Source organism: Eubalaena glacialis, chromosome 2 (assembly GCF_028564815.1).
Source record: "Eubalaena glacialis isolate mEubGla1 chromosome 2, mEubGla1.1.hap2.+ XY, whole genome shotgun sequence".
Classification (NCBI taxonomy): Eukaryota; Metazoa; Chordata; class Mammalia; order Artiodactyla; family Balaenidae; genus Eubalaena; species Eubalaena glacialis.
Genome location: NC_083717.1, coordinates 113,212,167 through 113,233,688, shown reverse-complemented (window position 1 = coordinate 113,233,688; position 21,522 = coordinate 113,212,167).

Below are 21,522 nucleotides of genomic sequence, written 5' to 3'. Positions count from 1 at the left end.
AATCACATCTAGACTTCTGTGACTTAGGAAAATATTGGAATTAAATATTGAAATAAAAATATGTCCTGAAATTATCAGAGATGTTCACATCTTTTGAAAATTAAAAACCTGATAATCCATAAATGGTTGAATCACTTTATATCAATGCTTTCTGTATTACAACTCTAACATGAAGAAGGTGAAGTACATCAGCACAGAATGAGTTAATTCTAATTGATTAGGAGGATATATTCCTGTGATCTTATGGCTGAGTTCTTAGCAAAATGTGATACATTTACTCAACCAATTCTAGAAAGGAAAAGGAAAAAGAGAGGCCATTATTATGATTTGACATCCTTATTCTGCTAAATACTGTATTTAAAATAATGCAAATAATGAAATCTAACATAATCATTTTTTGTCCCTTGTGGTCGAGGTCCACATTAAGGAATGTTGTGTAGCCAAGATACAGATTATTATCATGTTACGCCTCTCTGTCCATTTATATACACCCAGGGTCACCCTGGCCAGATTTCCTTATGCACTAAGCACGTCCTTTTTCTTAGATATTTATGTCTCTTAGGTTTCAATTTATATTATACTTCCAACATACAGTTCACATTTCCATTTTTATTCTTTCCTGTTTCAGAAAACAAGAGAATTTCTTGTTATTACATTGATACAAATCCTTGCCTTCATTTAGGAGTGACTGGGTTATATCCTGGCCTTTCTTTTATATAAATAATCCTACATGGGACGTACTACTGGAAAGAGGGCAATTCAGATAGCCTATTATGAAAGAAGAGCAAAAAGCATCAAATTTAGTTAGCAGAAACAAAGTGAGTTAAGATATATTCAGGAGAAACTGAAGAGGTCAGTAAGAAATTATGGAGAAATGGAAAAAACATTGAGAAGAAACAGATGAAACCATGAAGGTTAAGCATTTTTTGATCACAAACCTGAAGTGAGCCAAGAACACAGTGGGAGCTTTATCAGGTAGAGTTAAAGTTTCAGTAAAGACTGGACTGTTCACAATCTTTTTTATGCCACCCTAAGAGGTTTCCACTGTGATAATGAACTTTTAATGAGAAAAAAACATGCAAATGAGAGAAAAATAGTATTAATAGAACTACATGTGATCTATAATACACCAACTTGAAGGAAGACCTGGGGAACAGTCAGAGGAGTGGGGGTATGCAACAGAGTTGCTGGTGGAGTGAAGGAGGTGTTGCACCACAGAGGAGGAAGTCATGATAGAAAAAAAGATTATGTGTAAAAGAGTCAAATTGAGCCTATGGAAGACCTTGAATTTAATACATATACTAATATTGGTTTAAGTGAGTGTAGATCAGTGGTTCTCAACTGAGGATGATTTTACCCCCAGATGATTTTTAGCAATATCTGGAGACAGTTTTGGTTGTCATAACTAGAGGAAAAGAGCAAAGGGGGCTTGGTATCTAATGGCTACATGCCAGGGATTCTGCTAAATATCTTACAGTGCACAGAACAATTTCCCACAACAAAGAATTATCCAGTCCAAAATATCAATGATAGTGCCAAAGTTGAGAAACTCTGGTGTAGGTAATAAGTAACGTTGTCTCATTTCTCTATTTCCCAGCACTGTTGACAGAAATTGGCTTAATAATTGCGAATAGTCAGTCTTCTGGTAATCTAAGCTAAATTGGAATCAGATATAAAAATGGGCAAAAGGCATGCAGAGACATTCATCAAAAAGCATAAATAGGTGAAAATATGCACATTAAAAGATATTCAACATCACTAGCCCTCAGGGAAATGAAAATTAAGACCATGATGAGATATCACTATACATCTATTAGAACAGCTGAAATAGACAATAGTAATAACACCAAATACTGGAGAGGATGTAGAGAAACTAGACCTCTCATACAATACTGGTGAGAATGTAAATGGTAAAGCTAGCCTGGACAGGGAGACTTCTTCTGGGAAATGCAGTAGACATACTTTTGCCTGTTCCTCTCACTAAGTGCAAGTAAAAAGCCTGAACATGATATATAAAACAAACATATGAAGTCTTTGAAATGTGGAGAGAAGGCAGACATGCTAGAGAACTTGGGATGCAAAGAAAAACATGGTGATGAGTCCTCTGCTTTTTCTTTTAGCTTCATGTATACCAAACTTGTTGCTGAAGAAGCAGACAATACCAGAAATACCAGTGGGCACAAACAGAAGAACCAACAAAGCCTAACACTCTCTAGTCAAAGGACCAGGAAAGTGGTAGCCTTGTAAGAATGGAAACTTTTAGAAAATAACTGCTCTGCTATAGCCAAACACTACAGAGAAAAACTGCAGTCCCACCCTCACCCATACTAGCAAAGGCTGAGTGGGGAGCTTACTTGGATTGCCAATTTAGCCAGGCTGTAATGAGGTAATGAGGTATCCAAAACCCCCTATGGTGGTAATGTGAGAGAAGCTCAAGTAGACTGTCAGGACTTCCATTCCTGCCAGATAGTAATGAGTCACCCCTGCCCCAATGTCAGTGAAGACTAGGTGATGGAGATCCTGGATCTCCACCACAGTGATAAGATGTCCCTCCCCGTCCCTGGTGGGATGATGTCAGAGGAGGCCTAATGGAGAATCACCACTGCCCAATGCTAATGAGGCTCCCACACCATGGTGTCAGTGAAGGCTACTTGGGGAACAATAAGGACGCACTCCTACCCGCTAAGCCCGGGAAGCCAACAGAGGCACTGGGGGAGCCATAATTCTCACCCTCACTCAATCGTAATAAAGAGCCCCCACCTCAGGCGTCAATAGAGGCCAAACAGGGAACCTGGACTTCTACTCACCTGGCAGGAACAAAGGAGTGCTCCTCCTTTCTCTGCCAGAACAGAAGAAGTCACCTAACTCAAAGACTTAAATAAGATCCAGAGTCTCATAACATTATATCCAAAATGTCAAGGTTTCATTTGAAAATCATTTGTCGTACCAAAACCCAGGAAGATTTCAAACTGAATGAAAAATTTTTAAAAGAGACAATAAGTGATGGCACCTAGAAAACAGAAATGCTAGCATTATCTGATAAATATTTTAAAGCAATTAACATCAAAGTGTTTCAATGAACAATTATGAGCGCACATGAAACAAATGAGAAAATAGTCTCACCCAAGAAATAGAAAATACAAAGGGAAATCAAACATATTTTAGAACTGAAAAATACAATAACTGAATTAAAAGCTCAATGGTTGTACTCAAGAGCTGAATGGAGGGAACAGAGAAAAGAATCAGTGAACTTGAAGATAGAACAATTGAAATTATGCAATCTGAACAACAGAGAGAAAATAAACTGAAAAAAAGAAGGAAGAAACCCTCAGGGATCTGTGGGACTGTAACAAAAGATCTAACATCCATGTAGCCAGTATCTTAGCAGAAATGAAGAAAGAAGGCAGGACTGAAAAAGTACTTAAAGAAATAATGACTGAAAACTTCCCAAATTTAGCAAAAGACATAAATCTATATATTTAAGAAGCCTAATAAATTCCAAACACAATATACCCCAAGAAATCCTCACCAAGACACATGATAGTCAAACCTATAAAAATTAAAGAAAAAGAAAATATCTTGAAGCTATGAAAGAGAAAAGACCCCTTGGGGAAAATAATTAGAGTGGCTTTTTCATCAGAAACTATAAACACCAGAAAGAAGTGGCACAACATGTTTCAAGTGTTGAAAACAAACAAACAAAAAACAAAAACATAAAAACCCTGTCAACTCAGAATTCTTTACCAGCAGGAATAACCTTCAGGAATGAAAGGGAAATCAAGATATCCTCAGATTAAGGAAAACTAAGACAACTTGTTGACAGCAGATCTACCCTAAAAGGATGGCTAAGGAAGTTCTCTAAACAGAAAGGAAATAAAGGAAGGAATCTTGGAACATCAGGAAGGAAGAATAAATAGAGTGTCAAAAATATGAGGATATACAATAGACTTTCCTTCTCCTCTTCAGTCTTCTAAATTATATTTAACAGTTGAAGCAAAAGTCAAAACAATATCTGGTGTAGTTCTAAATGCAGATAGATAAAATATTTCATACTATTTGGTTATAAATGGTGGAAAATAAAGGGATATGAAACTGGTAAAATGATGACACTAGTAAACTGAGATTTTATATGCATATATACTATAGAAAGAGATACATTCAAAACAAGTACAGATAGATGAATGTGTAATTATAAAATATATTCAGGTAAAACTCATAGGAAGGCAGTCAAAATAAAACAGAGCAATGAAGACCACAGAGAACAAACATATAACAAAAAATAAAATGGCAGACTTAGTTCCTAACATATCAATAATTACATCAAATGTTAATGGTCTAAATAAAACAAAAGGCAGAAATTGGCAGAATGAATTAAGAAACATGGCCAACTATATGTAATCTACAGGCACTTTACTTTGGATATAACAACATAGGGAGGCTGAAAATAAAAGAATAGGCAAAGATATATCATGCAAACATTAATCAGGTGTAAACAGAATTAGCTTTATAAATGTCAGATAAAATAGACATCAGAGCAAAAAAATTACCAGAGGCAGAGAGGGACATTATATAATAATGAAAGATCCAATCTACTAAGAATAGATAGCAATCCTAAGTGTATGCACTAAACAACAGAGCTGAAAAATATGTAAAGCCAAAGCTGATATAACTGAAAGAAGAGATAAATCCAAAATTACAGTTAGAGACATCAACAGTTCTTTCTCAATAATTGATAGAACTACTAGGCAGAAAGCCAGCAAGGATATTGAAGAACTCAACAACACCATCAACCAACAAGATCTAATCAACATTTACAGAACACTTCACCCCCACACAGCAGAATACACCTTCTTTTCAAGTATCCACAGAATTTATACCAAGATAGACCATATCCTGGTCCATAAAACAAACCTCAAAAATACAAAACAATTGAAATAGTACAGAGTATGTTCTCTGGTCACAATGGAATCAAACCAGAACTTATTAACAGAAAGATAAAAGAAAAATCTTCAAACAGTTGGAAACTAAACAACACATTTCTAAATAATCTATGGGTCAAAGACCAAGTCTCAAAGAAATTTAAAAAAAATACATTGAATCTAACAAAATTAAAATAAACATATCAAAACTTGTGGGACACAGACAAAACAATACTGGGGAATTTGTAGCCTTAAATGCTTATGTTAGAAATGATGGAAAGTCTCAATAATCTTAGCTTCCACCTTAAGAAATAGAAAAATAAGAGTAAAATAAACCCAAAGCAAGCATAAGGAAGGAAAAAAATAAAGATAGAAGCAGAAATCAATGAAATTGAATGGAGAAAAACAATAGAGAAAAATCAATGAAACAATGAGCTGGTTCTTTGAAAATATCAAAGAAATTAACAAGACTAGCAAGACTGACAAAGTAAAAAATGGAAAGACACAAATCACCAACATCATAAATGAAACAGGGAATATCACTACAGACCCTGCAGACATGGAAGAAAGAAGGAAAGGAGGAAGGAAGGAAGGAAGGAAGGGAGGGAGGGAGGGAGGGAGGGAGGGAGGGAGGGAAGGGAGGGAGGGAGGGAGGGAGGGAGGGAGGGAGGGAGGGAGGAAGGAAGGAAGGAAGGAAGGAAGGAAGGAAGGAAGGAAGGAAGGAAGGAAGAAAGAAAGAAAGAAAGAAAGAAAAGAAAGGGTGGAAGGAGGGAGGGAGGGAGGGAGGAAAAAACTCTCCACACATGCATTTGGACCTTAAACAAAATGGACCAATTTCTGGAAAAACACAAACTACCACAATTTACCAATATGAAATTCATAACTTGAAAATCTTTGTAGCTATTAAGGAAATAGAATTTGTAATTTAAAATCTCTCCCAAAAGAAATACACCGGCCCATATGATTTTACTGGAGAATGCTACCAAACATTTAAAGATTTAACATCATTTCTACGCAGTCTTTCTCAGAAAAATAGAAGAGGAGAAAACACTTCTCAATACATTTTACCTTGATACAAAAACTAGACAAAGACAGTACAAAAGAAGAAAACTACAGATCAATATTCCTCGTGAATATTTACACAACAATCCTTAACAAAGTATTAACAAACAAAATTTAGCAATATATAAAAATTATTATATTACCTCATGAACAAATGGAGTATATTCCAGGGATGAAAGGATGGCTTAATATTCAAAAATCAATCTATAAAGTCACCATATTAACAAGCTAAGAAAGAAAAATTATATCATATCAATTGATGCAGAATAAGAATTTCACAAAATTCAACCCTGATTCAGAATTTTTAAATCTCAGAAAAATAAGAGTAGAGTGGAGTTCCTCACCTTGAAAAAAAAATTCATGTACAACCTATAGCTAACATTATATTTAGTGGTGAAAGAGTTTTCTCCATAAGGTCAGGAACAAAGCAAAAATATTCACTCCTACCACTCTTATTCAACACAGGGCTGGAAGCTCTGGCTGGTGCAATACGGCAAGAAAAATAAAAGCCGTACAAATCATGAAGGAAGAAATAACACACTCCATATTTCATATAACATGATTTTACACATAGAAAACACCAAGAAATCTAAAAATCAAAACCAAAAATACCTGGAACTAATAAGTCAGTACGTTAAGGTCATGGGATATGAGATAAACACACAAATACTAGTTGTATTTCTATATACTATCAATGAACACATGGACCCTAAAATTAATAATATAATACCATTTACAATCACTCAAAAAAAAAAAGAGAAAAGAAACAGGTATAAATCTAACAAAACATGTACAGAACTTGTATTCAGAAAACCACAAAATGATGATGAAAGAAATAAAAGAATATTTTAATAAATGGAGAGACATACCATATTTATGGACTGGAAGACTCAACATAAGAAAAAATGTCAATTCTCCCAAATTTATACACAGGTTTAACACAATTCCTGTTAAAATTCCAGAAAGATTTTTTTTTTGTAAAAATAGACAAGATTATTATGAAATTTATATGGAAAGGAACTAGAATAGCTAAAATAATCTTGAAAAAGAAAAATAAGGTGGGAGAATCTGTCTACTGATTTCAGGACCTATTATATAGCTGCAGTAATCAAGACACATAAACGAATAGAACAGAATATAGAATCCAGAAATAGTCCAACAGAACTTTGCACAACTGATTTTCAACAGAGGTACAACAGCAATTTAATGAAGGAAAGATAGCCTTTTTAAAAAACGGTGTTATGCTGCAGACTGGCAGTAAATATTTGTAAATCACATATTCTACAAAGGACTTGTATCTAGAATAAAGAACTCAAAAAAATTGAAAAAAAAATTTTTGAAATTTCAAAAAAAATTGAAAAAAAAATTTTTTTTTGAAAATTTTTGAAAAAAATAATTTCACCAAAGAATATATACAGATGGCAAATAAGCACATGAAAAGTTGTTCAACATCATTTGCCATTGGGGAAATGCAAACACTGCTTCTTTCTGCCTGTTTATCCATTTTCCTGTCTCTCTAATTCTGTACTTGCACCATTTTAGGAATGTTAGTAATCTAAAATAAATATGAAAATAATTCAGTTTTAGGAGAGGAAATTCTATATGATTACTATCTATTTAATCCCATTTGGATTAAACAATATCCTAACAATAAAAAGGTCTTAAATTTATGCCTTTATCTTTTAGAAAAATTTTCTTCCTTGCATCTCTCTACCTGAAAGTCGTGAAAAAAAGATTAGCTTCACAGACTTTAAACATAGGTTTCCCCTCATTTATCATGTAAAATCAGCCAAAAGAGAGGCCTATTGAGTGACTAAATCACAATTCCTCCTTCAAAGTGATATCACTCTCAGAGGGAGATCAAGATGGCAGAGTAGGAAAACATGCAGCTCAACTCCCCCACGAACACAGCAATAATACATCTACATGTGGAGCAATTCTCACTGAAAACAAACTGGAGACTGACAGAAAGACTCATACAACCAAGGTTGTAAGAAAGATCCACACGGAATTGGGTAGAAAGGGAAGAGAAGCAATCAGGTCAGGGCCTGCACCCCTGGGACGTGACAAAAAAGAGGCGGGGGATTATACAGGCTCAGAGATGCTCCCTGGGGAGTGGGTGGTTTGACCCATACATTGGGTGCCTCAGCCTTGGGGACCCACACCGGGAAGACTAGTTCCCTTCACTGGTTTGAAAACCAGTGGGTCTGACACTGGAGCAGTAAGACATCTAGACTCCTTTCAGAAGAGGGTGCATGTTTGCTTGCTCCCAAAACAAGACTGAGGAAGTAGACTGAAACTGCCCAGAACTTTGGCCAGTTTGAGCGACCCAGCATGCCCCAGCTTGAGCTGAGTGCCTGGTCTGGCCCTGCTTGCTCCCTGACACAGCTCCACACTGGAGCAAGGGCTGCCAGCTCAGACCTGACATGGCATCTGCATAGGGTGAGGGCGGCCATTGCTGGCGCTCATGGAGGCAGTGGATCAGGAGTGGTCTGGAACTATGACTGATGCCAGGATTGCCACAGCCCATGCCCTGACCCGTGCCAAGTGCCCGCTCCAGCCCCTCTTGCTCTGCAGTGCAGCTCCACACTAGGGCAAGGGCTGCCATGGCCAACGGGAATATGCAGTTGTGGGGAATGGAGCCAGGTCGGACCTGGCATAATCTCTGAACAGGGAGAGGGCAGCCATTGCTGACCCTCATGGAGGCAGAGGATTGGGAGTGGTCCAGAACTCTGACTCGTGCCTGTGCCTTGACACACGCTAAGCACACACTCCAGAACCTCTTGCTCCAGCACTGTTCCTCTCTGTGGCAAGAGTGTCAGTGCTGAGAGGAAGGAGAGAACACACACATAGAGAGAATGGAGCCAGCTCAGACCTGAACCCTCAAAGCTTCTGCTACAGCAATTTGGGACCCACCTCCACCCTCAGAAGAGTGGTATTGTCCACTGAGCAGAGGAGAATCCTGGCTAACACCTGGCTCTCTCTCTAGCCCCTCCATCTCCAGCCCCACCTCCTACCAAGGTGATAGCTGCCGGCACACCCTGAGGGAAGACATGACTTGTGCACACTTTCAGACCCAGATCAACCATCAAAGCCAGTGGGCACATGCAGACTCTCTATACTCTCACACAAGGACACCAACCACTTTGAAGACTGGGATAGGTAACTGTTTCATCTAATTTCATAGAGACAGAGAAGTTGAAGCAAAATAAGAAGACACAGGAATTTGTTTCAAACAAAAGAACAAGAGGAAAACCCCAGAAATAAAACCTAATGAAACAAATAATTTACCAGATAAAGAGTTTAAAGCATTAGTAATAAGAATGCCAACTGAATTAGAGAAAAGAATCACAGTGAGAATTTTGTAAGAAACTAGAAAATATAAAAAAGAACCAGTCAGACTGAAGAATACAATAACTGAAATGGAAAACACACTAGAAGGAGTTAACAGACTAGGTGATACAGAAAAACACATAAATGTTCTGGAAGATAGAATACAGTAAGCCCTCTACATACAAACCTTCAAGTTGTGAACTTTCAAAGATGAGAATGTGCATTCACATGTCCAGTCACGTAAGTTAGTTCATGTGTCTGGCATACATTGTCACGTGTGTGCATCCTCTACAAGTGGTTGTGCTTTTGTGTTCTTTATTGTACTGTATAGAGTACAGTAGTACAGTACCTTTATTTCAAGCCCAGGATGTCCAGAAGCAAGCGTAAAAGCAGCAGTATATAGCTGATTGTGTTAGTTGGGTACCTAGGCTAACTTTGTAGGACTTATGAACAAATTGGACTTAAAAATGTGCTCTCGGAACAGAACTCTTTTGTATGTAGGGGAATTGCTGTAATGGAAATCACCCAATCAGAACAGCAAAAAGAAAAACAATGGGGTCGAAATTGTATTTGATGAAATCATAGCTGAAAACTTCACAAACCTGAAGAAGGAAACAGATAGCCATGTACAGGAGGCACAGAGGGTCCCAAAGAAGATAACCCAAACAGACTCACACCAAGACACATGATAATTAAAATGGCAAAATTTAAAGATAAAGAGAGATATCCGTGAATGAATCAATGTGATATACAACATTTTAAAAAGGAGGGATAAAAAAATCACATGATCATTTCAATAGATGCAGAAAAAGCATTTGATAAAATTCAACATCTATTCATGATAAAAACTGTCATCAAAGTGGATACAGAGGGAACATATCTCAACATAATAGAGGTCGTTTATGACAAACCCACAGCTAACATCATACTCAGCAGTGAAGAGCTGAAAGCCTTTCCTCTAAAATCAGGAACAAGAAGGATGCCCACTATCACAACTTCTATTTAACATAGCATTGGAAGTTCTAGCCAAAGCAATCACACAAGAAACAAAAGGAATCCAAATTGGAAGGGAAGAAGTAAAACTGTCAATATTTGCAAATTACATGATACTATATATAGAAAACCCTAAAGTCTCCACAAAAAAACTCTTAGAACTAATAAATGAATGCAGCAAGGTTGCAGGATACAAGATTAATATACAGAAATCTGTTGCTCTTTTATACACTAATAATGAACTATCAGAAAGAGACAGCAAGAAAACAATCCTGTTTAAAATTTCATTGAAAAGAATAAAATATCTAGGAAAAAACTTAACCAAGGAAGTAAAAGACCTATACTTTGAAAAATATAAAACATTTGTAAAGGAAACTGAAGATGATACAAAGAAATGTTAAGGTATCCCATGTTCATGGACTGGAAGAATTAATATTTTTAAAATGTCCATACTACCCAAAGAAATCTACAGATTTAATGTGATTCCTACCAAAATACCCATGACATTTTTCAAAGAACTAGAACAAGTAATCCTAAAATTTATATAAAACCACAAAAGACCACAAATAGCCAAAGCAATCTTGAGAAAAAAGAACAAAGCTGGAGGTATCATGCTCTCTGACTTCAGACTATACTACAAAGGTACAGTAATCAAAACAGTACAGTACTGGCACAAAAACAGACACATAGATTAATGGAACAGAATACAGAGTCCAGAAATAAGCCCACACACCTATGGTCAATTAACCTATGACAAAGGAGGCAAGAATATACAATGGAGAAAAGACAGTCTCTTCAATAAGTGGTGCTGGGAAAACTGGACAACTACATGTAAAACAATGAGACTACAACATTTCCTCAAGTCATATACACAAATAAACTCAAAATGGATTAAAGATCTAAATGTAAGACCTGAAACCATAAAATTCCTGTAAGAAAACATAGGTGGAACACTCTTTGACATAAATTATAGCAATATTTTTTTGATCTGTCTTCTAAGGCAAAGGAAATAAAAGCAAAAATAAACAAAAGGGACCCAATTAACCATAAAAGCTTTTTCACATTAAAGAAAACCATCAACAAAACTAAAAGACAACATACTGAATGGGAGAAAAAATTTGCAAATAATATGACCGATAAGGAGTTAATATCCACAATATATAAACAGCTCATACAACTCAGTATTAGAAAAACAAACAACCTGATTGAAAAACAGAGGGAGAAGACCTGAATAGGCATTTTTTCTACAGAATATATACAGATGGCCAATAGGCACATGAAAAGATGCTCCATGTCGCTAATCATCAGAGAAATGCAAATCAAAACTGCAATGAGATATCACCTCACATCTGTCAGAATGGCTATTATCAAAAAGACCACAAATAACAAATGTTGGTGAGGATATGGAGAAAAGGGAACCCTAACACACTGCTGGTGGAAATGAAAATTGGTGCAGCCACTATGGATGGAGGTTCCTTAAAAAAAAAAAAAAACAGAACTATCATATAATCCATTCCTGGGAATATATACAAAAAAACCTGAAAATATTAACTGAAAAAGATACATGCACCCCAATGTTCACAGCAGCATTATTTACAATAGCCAAGACATAAAAGCAACCTAGATGTCCATCGACAGATGAATGGATAAAGAAGATGTGGCGTGTGTGTGTGTGTGTGTGTGTGTGTGTATACACACACAAGGGAATATTACTCAGCCATGAAACAGAATGAAATTCTGTCATTTGAAGCAACATGGATGGACACAGAATGTATTATGCTTAGTGAAATAAGCATAGTGAGCAGAGAAAGACAAATACTGCATATTATCCCTTATATCTGAAATTTAAAAAATAAACAAATGAATATAACAAAACAGAAACAAACTCACAGATACAAGATCAACTAGTGGTTACCAGTGGGGTGAGAGAAGGGGCAAGGGGCAAGATAGGGTTGGGAATTGAGAGGTACAAACTACTATGTATAAAATAAATATGCTACAAGGATATATTGTACAGCACAGGAATACAGCCAATATTTTATAATAACTTTAACTGGAGTATAATCTATAAAAATATTGAATCGCTATGCTGTATACCTGAAACTAATATAATATTGTAAATCAACTTATACTCCAATTAAAAAATACAGTGTCATGAAAATGAAAACTCCCAAATACTTTACCTACAATATTAATTGTAACTGAAATCAATTTAAGAGCTTAATAACTCTGCAATATGTGTAAATAATCTAACTAAATGCCTTGGGTTTATTCTTCCAGGATTATTATTGGCATATAATTCATCTGATGAATTAAAAGAGGTCTAAACTGAAATATATACATTGTTCAAGACTGAAAAATTCTAAATTAAAACACACACTCACAAAACAAAGTGATATCACCCCCTTGTCTGTAGTTAATAAGATTCTTTGCCAGCAAAAGCACTCAGAAATAATAAGAAATTTCTTACATTTACATATATCTTAAATTTTGGACATCTTTAATTTTGACAGTCCAGATTAGTGAGGATACAGCAAAAACAAAGGCAGAATGAAGGTACCTGGCTTGGAAAGGCTTAAATTCCAGGAGCTGGAACCTGATGGGTTAGTTAATGATGCGGCCTTGGAAGTGAGCACTGAGAAAATGATTCCTGTGTGAAGGATTTTTAGGTAGCAGGCTTTAAGGGAGTTGAATTTTTCTTCATTACATGTCTTTGCTTTTATTTCATTTTATTTTATCTCCAAATCTTTTCCAGAACAATTTTCTTTATTAAACTCAATTTACTAAAAACATGTTTTCCTGAGTACCCACTGAATACTAGGTATGCTGCTATATGTATTTTACTCTTCACAATAACCCAGTAAGGTAAGTGTTATCATTATTATACAAATGAGCAAATGGAGACTCCATGTAAATTGGCCCAAGTTGCAAAGTTAGAAATTGTTAGAATTAATCTTTTTCAGATTCCAAAGTCCACATTAACAACAACAGCAAAAATAAATTTGTTTGAGCAGTAAAAGTGCAATTGGTTTTCTATCATCATAGAGTGTCCAAGAAACTCTCCCTGAACTCAGAAGCAAAGACAGAAGAGTGTTATTGCTCTTACTACCAAAGGAATATAAGAGTGGCCTAATTCCAGGGACAACATCACTCACTGTACCACACTCTACCCAACATAGACCCACTACTCTCTCCTCTCTTTCCCAGTTCTTGCAGTTAATTCCTCCACAGCCTGAGGTCATTTCCTCAAGGATGTCTTCCTTGACCTCTGAGTACCCCACACTTCCCCTTTACCTTATCATGACTGTAATTCAATTATTAATAATACCCTGTATCTTCCCAACTACAGTGTCACCTCTTTGGTTTGTCTTGTTCACTGCTGTGTCCTAAACTCCTACAGTACTCAAGAGAAGATGAAGTAAATTGTAACTATGTGAGGTGATGGATGTGTTAACTAACTGTATTGTGATAATCATTTTGCAATATATACCTACATAGCAAATCATTACATTGTACACTTTAAACTTACACAATATTATGTGTCGATTATACCTCAGTAAAGCTGGAAGATAAAAAGAGAAGTTGAAGTAATTTTTGTTGGATGAATGGAGGAATTCGTTTGAATTATACCATCTGCTCAAACATAATTTTATTTATAGCCACTTTTGATTTACTGTATTTGTAGTAGAAGGTGTATACAATCTTAAAAGACAAATAATTATTTGAGCATACTTGTATTTTTATCAAACTTGATTGCAGGTATACCTCTCTCTGAACTCTCACTATAGCCACTTTTGATTTACTGTATTTGTAGTAGAAGGTGTATACAATCTTAAAAGACAAATAATTATTTGAGTATACTTGTATTTTTATCAAACTTGATTGCAGGTATACCTCTCTCTGAACTCTCACTACTTCCCTCCCTCTCTTTCTCTTTTTTCTATTTTGTTTCTCTCTCTCCATCTGTCTGCCTACTACTAATCCTTATAGTTGGATTATTGAATACTTGAAAGCTAGCTGGGCAAAAGGAAAGAGAATGCCAATTTAATTCCAAAAGTAGATTAATTCATTCTATGAATAGCTGAGCCATAAATGTGCATTGTATGTTCAAAATTCAGAGCTCACCAAAAATTTGCTCTGGTCTAAGGAGTCATAATAAAGATATATTTTGCATAATTGTATATATAATATAGGAAAATGTCTCTTCTGCTCTTTACCTCCCCCCCTTTTCAAGTCTCCCACTCTAGGCAGGAGAGGAGTAAAGACAGATAGAAGCAATAGGATCTGATGTTATTGTTGTGCATAAAAGTGTGTCTGAGTATAAAGTATGGGTTTTATTGTCCACAAAGGCTTAACCTTAGTTTTGAGGTTGAGTTCTGTATATTTGAACATGCCATGTATGGATGAGTATGAGTTCTTTCCTAGACCAGCTCACCATCACTTAATGTGAACTTTAAATCAAGTCTCGTGGTACAGGTTGGTTATTTGCAGTATATTACAGACCTGCATTGATTAATTTCACATCTGGGGGTCAGAGTCGACCTGTTCAATCTTACGAATGCTGTACATAACATGACTACTGCAGCCAGACTTAAAACATGCAATCTTCTTTTCAATTCTAATTTTAATATTTTGTAATAGGCTATATGCGTCTCATTTGTATTTATAAATGAGATCCGTATGAGTTGGAAATAAAACTGCAAGCACATGTTAATCATACATGCAGGACTCTAGTACTGAGCATAAATATATGCTCACCTATGTCTGTGAGCCAAAAAGAAAAAAAATACAAGGATATGGAGGGTCAGAGGTTCCGGCTACCCACCTCTCTTAAGATTTGAACTGAGATTAAATATACTTAGGATAATTTACAGTAGATGGCTTCTAAATTTAAGTTACATAAGCAAGTTTTAACAGTAAATAAATTATTTTTAACCCAGGGACAAGTATATTTTTATTTTAAAAAAGAAAGACTGCAAATTGTTTCTACTTAACAGGCAAATATATACTCCCTCTTTGGGCTCCTAGGTCACAAAAGGTGGTTATCCTGTCACTATGGCTGATGTCTGAAAAGTGTGACATGCATTTAGTTGTCAGTTCCTATCAGCAGCATTCAGGAATCAACATTACATCAGCAGCAAGACACACCATTTTATGCTCTTTTTGAAGATAATTAGAGTTCCCTTTTGTTGCAAATAAGATGTAAAACAGCTATAACTGCTGGAGAACGTGATTAAAGTAACCTCTATAGAACCCCATTATTCTAGACAGATTCCTTCAGATGCATAATTTTCCCATTTTAAGAAAACATAATGCATGCATATAAAATTCAAATTGTCGAGACACCTCTAACAAAAATTAGTACTCTATTAAGGCATTCTTAGTAGCTGGTTAACATGTAAAACTCTTTAAGTGTATTTTAACATAATCATGAAATAATAGTATGTGTCACAAAAGGTAAACATTTTACAGTGAGAGGATTCTTCAGACAAGATCCATGTATTTAATTTTTTTTTTACTTACAAAACTTTTGACAGATAATGTGTGAAAAGTTGTATCCCAAACATCCCAAAACCATTGAAGTAAGCATGCAGACTTTCAACATCATGTGCTTCAATTCTGAGATAGGTGTGGTTGTACATACAAACTAACACACGCACACTCATGCGCACACACACACATACACACACACATACCTTATTTGTTTAGGCACTTAAGTGTCATTTATTTGAAACACTAACACTCCAAGTATCATTTTTAGCAGGTACTCTGCAAAAGCCAAATATATCTAATTCAAATAAAGTAGCAGATGTGCACCAATATCATATCATAGTTTTTTTCTTAATAATTGCTTTTAAAAATATATAATTTTCCAAATCCTACAGGAAAACATGGCTTTAAAATAGATTTTTAAAAATACCTCTCATCTCTCATTGCAGGTCTTATCCTTTCCAAATACACCCTAGGACAGACACAGCCATCTAAGAGACCCAGTGTCGTGCAAAATAACTCAGTGCCTACTTGTCCATGGGGTGTTTCATTTATTTAACAAAATATAAATGCTGCTTGAAAAAGATATGTAAAGTGGTGATTAGTAAATTCCACCAAGACTGACCATACATTGACCATAACTTTTGCGGAATGGTTATAATTATAAAATCAAATTCTTGGTTGACTCTGCTGGGAGCCTCAACATCTAATGAAAATGTTATTAAAGAAGCTTACAAATGAATAATCATTCTCAACAACTCACAGCAGCCTTCACAGCATGAAAGTGGGAAAAATGAGGAAAGTTTTAAGGTGGGGAACTGATTAGGATGACAACAATCTCTGTCTAGAGTATGTATTGTGCAAGGCTTCTCAGGAGAAAAAATTTTCACCTGAAAAGAGACAGCATTATGAACAGTGTAGAACTGTGGATTGCAGGACACTGATCTTATTAAGAACTAATGCTAATTTGCACACTGTCTCCTGCTGAACTGGAAGCAAGTTTACCACTGGGTTTGTTAATTTACCCGGGACACCATTATCTTTGGTTGGACTTAATGTATCAGAGTAGAGGTCATTAACTGCTGGGCTCATGATTATCCAGCGTGAATTACCGACAGGATGACCAAAATAGATTAGTATTCCGACTTCATTTCTCTAGATGCAATTTTTTTCTTCAGCTGTGATTTAATTTCTATCTCAAAACACTAATTATTATATTATATGTATGTTTATGTGTATATTCATGTGCTCTTTGTGGAGAAGAATACAAGCACCAATGTTCACAATAGAAGTTGCCATTCTGATTTGGCTTCCTAGCATTTCAAAATAGTAATGCAATTTCTATATAAATAAAGGATACAGCTTTCTCTTGCTGAGGTTGCAAATAAAGAAAGGTATGGTCATGTGGGAATTTTTAATCATAATAAAATACATAATTGTTATGGGAGCTTTCCATAGTCCATTAGAGTTTGCATTGACTTGGACTGTTAAATATTCAAAGTGAAGTCGCCCTGAATCTGCTCTCTCTACTTTTGCAGACATTTTATTTCAACCATCTATCAATCATAGCTCTAAAACTTGTGTTCTATCCCAAGTAAATACTTTGTTGAAAGAAAAACCCTACAAAATCCCACTGGTGCTTTCATTTTAGCTACAGTTCAACAAAATCACTATGCAGATTCATAAAAAGAAATCTTAGAACTAAAAGTTAAATAGGAAAGTGCATTCTTAAAAATATTTGTGGTTTCTGGTTAAATAAACACATTTTCATAAGCCTGCATGTTCAATCTATTTTATATAAATGGAACAAATCAACCAAAAATTCATTTACAATTTTTGTAGTCTGTAAGAGCCCATTTCTAATAGCAGGGAACACTTGTGTCTCTGCATGATATCTGTTGAAAGAGGTGAATTTTCATTTATTTAATGCAAATATTCATGCAAGGTAAACTCTTCAGGCATATATGAAGCATGCTTCGTGGCAGCTATGTGGCAATAGGAAAATAACATGACATAATTGTACAATAAATGGAGAGCTGCCACCTCAAAATTACCTGAAGCACAGCATCGTGAATAAAGAGAAGAATACAGGAAGTCTGAGGTGTTTTGTGCTAGTTTCTAAGCTACTCTTAGATGTAGCTTAGAAATCATGACTCAATGATTTAATTCTGATCATATATAGCTGGACATTTATGACAATCTCATCTTTAGAACTGCAAAATTAAGATCTTTTTTTTAAAGCATTGAATAATGAAAAGTGCATTGTTAGTTGATTGCTAAAGCTTTCAACTATACAATACACATTTAGCTAACAAAGTAGAGTCTGTCATACAGAGTGAAGTAAGTCAGAAAGAGAAAAACAAATACCGTATGCTAACACATATATATGGAATCTAAGAAAAAAAAAAAAAAAAAAGGTCATGAATAACCTAGTGGTAAGACGGGAATAAAGACACAGACCTACTAGAGAATGGACTTGAGGATATGGGGAGAGGGAAGGGTAAGCTGTGACAAAGTGAGAGAGTGGCATGGACATATATACACTACCAAACGTAAAATAGATAGCTAGTGGGAAGCAGCCGCATAGCACAGGGAGATCAGCTCAGTGGTTTGTGACCACCTAGAGGGGTGGGATAGGGAGGGTGGGAGGGAGGGAGACGCAAAAGGGAAGAGATATGGGAACATATGTATATGTATAACTGATTCACTTTGTTATAAAGCAGAAACTAACACACCATTGTAAAGCAATTATACTCCAATAAAGATGTTAAAAAAAAAAAAAAAGCATAAGTAAGTGGCTGCCTAGGGTCCCATTTTATAGTTTCATTATTAAATCTCCTATCAGAGAAAGTTCTATTAGTCACTTAAAGAAAAATATATATAATTAAAAAGTACCTGAATAATTGGATACATGTCCTGATTGAACCACTAATTCACACTAGTAACTTCTCATTCCCTTTTTGTGTATTTTCAAAAAAAAAAAAAAAAGTAAGAAGGCAAAAGGGGTAAAGATGTTAGTTTCAGACTTACTGCATATAAAGAGTTGAGCTTTTGTATCTATTACCTGAGGAGGCATTGTCCAGACTCATAATTTAATCACATTATTTTCCAGGTAAAATTAAATACCAACCTCTAAAGCAGAAGTATGATTTTATATTTTTCATTGAAAATTAGTGTTGACACAATGACCCAGAAATCACTCAACATATCACAATATATTCTGTCACCTGGTTTCAAAATACCCTTTGATGATGGGGTTTTCAGCATAACAGAGTTTTCTCTGTCACAGGATGGTAAGCAGTTTTACTGATAGAGTATATACAAATATTTATTAGAAAATAATGTTTTCAAGTTGGTGGAATGATATGTTTTTGTTTTATTCTGGGGTTTGTTCTGTTTCCGACTATTCATAGTGATGACTGACGGCCCCAAGTCTAAACTGGCTTTTACATATTCCTTTTCAAGCTCAGCTTTAAATACTTTCTAACAAATTCAATTTGGGGCTTCACTGGACAGGAATCTGTTCTAAATTTAGGCAGCATCATGTTTAGAATAACATGGAAGTGCAACCCACAAATAAACCAATTTCTAAAATGCACTTCTGAATATCCTCAAGTATTAGTAAGGAAAACAAAGTTTGAAATTATTCATTTTAAAAGGCAACCTCTGCGTTTATTTTTTGTACATTTTTTGATGATGATCATTCTGATCGGTGTGAGGTGATACCTCACTGTCGTTTTGATTTGCATCTCTTTAATAATTAGTTACGTTGAGCATCTTTTCACGTGCTTTTTGGCCATCTGTATGTCTTCTTTGGAGAAATGTCTATTTAGATCTTCTGCCCATTTTTTGATTGGGTTATTTTTTTTTTGATATTGAGCTGCATGAGCTGTTTGTATATTTTGGAGAGCAATCCCTTGTTGGTTGCTTCATTTGCAAATATTTTCTCCCATACTGAGGGTTGTCTTTTTGTTTTGTTTATGGTTTCCTTTGCTGTGCAAAAGCTTTTACATTTAATTAGATCCCATTTGTTTATTTTTGTTTTTATTTTCATTACTCTAGGAAGTGGATCAAAAAAGATCTTGCTGCGATTTATGTCAAAGAGTGTTCTGCAAATGCTGGAGAGGTTGCGGAGAAAACAGAACCCTGCTACACTGGTGGGAATGTAAATTGGTACAGCCACTATGGAAAACAGTATGGAGGTTCCTCAGAAAACTAAAAATAGAATTACCATATGATCCAGCAATCTCACTCCTGGGCATATATCTGGAGAAAAATATGGTTCAAAAGGATACATGCACCCCAATGTTCATTGCAGCACTATTTACAATAGCCAGGACATGGAAGCAACCTAAATGTTCATCAACAGAGGAATGGATAAAGAAGATGTGGTACATATACACAATGGAATATTACTCAGCCATTAAAAAAAGAAAAAAATAATGCCATTTGCAGCAACATGAATGGACCTAGAGATTGTCATACTGAGTGAAGTAATCAGATACATACAAGTATCATATGATATCACTTATATGTGGAATATTTTTAAAAGGGTACAAATGAACTTATTTACAAAACAGAAGTAGAGTCAATGATGTAAAAAACAAACTTTCGGTTACCAGGGGATGGCAGGGGGAGGGATAAATTTGGAGACTGGCATTGACATATACACACTACTAAATATAAAATAGATAACTAATAAGAACCTGCTGTATAGGACTTCCCTGGTGGCACAGTGGTTAAGAATACGCCTGCCAGTACAGGGGACACGGGTTCGATCCCTGGTCTGGGAAGATCCCACATGCCGTGGAGCAACTAAGCCCGTGTGCCACAACTACTGAGCCTGCACTCTAGAGCCCGTGAGCCACAACTACTGAGCCCACGCGCCACAACTACTAAAGCCTGTGTGCCTAGAGCCCGTGCTCTGCAGCAAGAGAAGCCACTGCAATGAGAAGCCCACGCACTGCAACGAAGAGTAGCCCCTGCTCACTGCAACTAGAGAAAGCCCATGCACAGCAACAAGGACCCAACGCAGCCAAAAATAAAAATAAATAAATAAATTTATATATAAAAAAAAAAAAGAACCTGCTGTATAGCACAGGGAACTCTACTCAATACTCTGTAATGGCCTATATAGGAAAAGAATCTAAAAAAATAGAGTGGATATATGTATATGTATAACTGATTCACTTTGCTGTGCACCTGAAACTAACACCACACTGTAAATCAACTATACTCCAGTAAAAATTAAAAAAAAAAAAAAGGGCTACTTCTGTTACACTAACTAGTGGGGAATCAATACAAAGAACCAGATTTTAACACACTAACCATCCTCCGAAATTGGAAGCATTATTGCTATAATTCATATAATTTATTGATTAAAAATATTATTGTAATAATTATATTAATTGTTCCTTACCATAATATTCTAAAATCCAAATACCCTGTTCTTAAAAATCTAATCTCAACTGAGTATTTTAAGAAAAAAGAATATTATGTTGTATATGTGTTGATAAGTCTATAATTGATCTGAATTAAATCCTGGTGGGATGAAACTTCAGAAAGAAACTAATTTCTCATTCATTCTCTCTCTCCTCTCTTTCTTCCTCTACGCCCCCCTCCCTCCCCACATACAACCTCACTATTAAGGGTGTCTTAGTTCAGATATTCATATACTTTTCATTTCTCAACTGGACAGCATCCTCCTAACTGGTCTTCAGTGTCT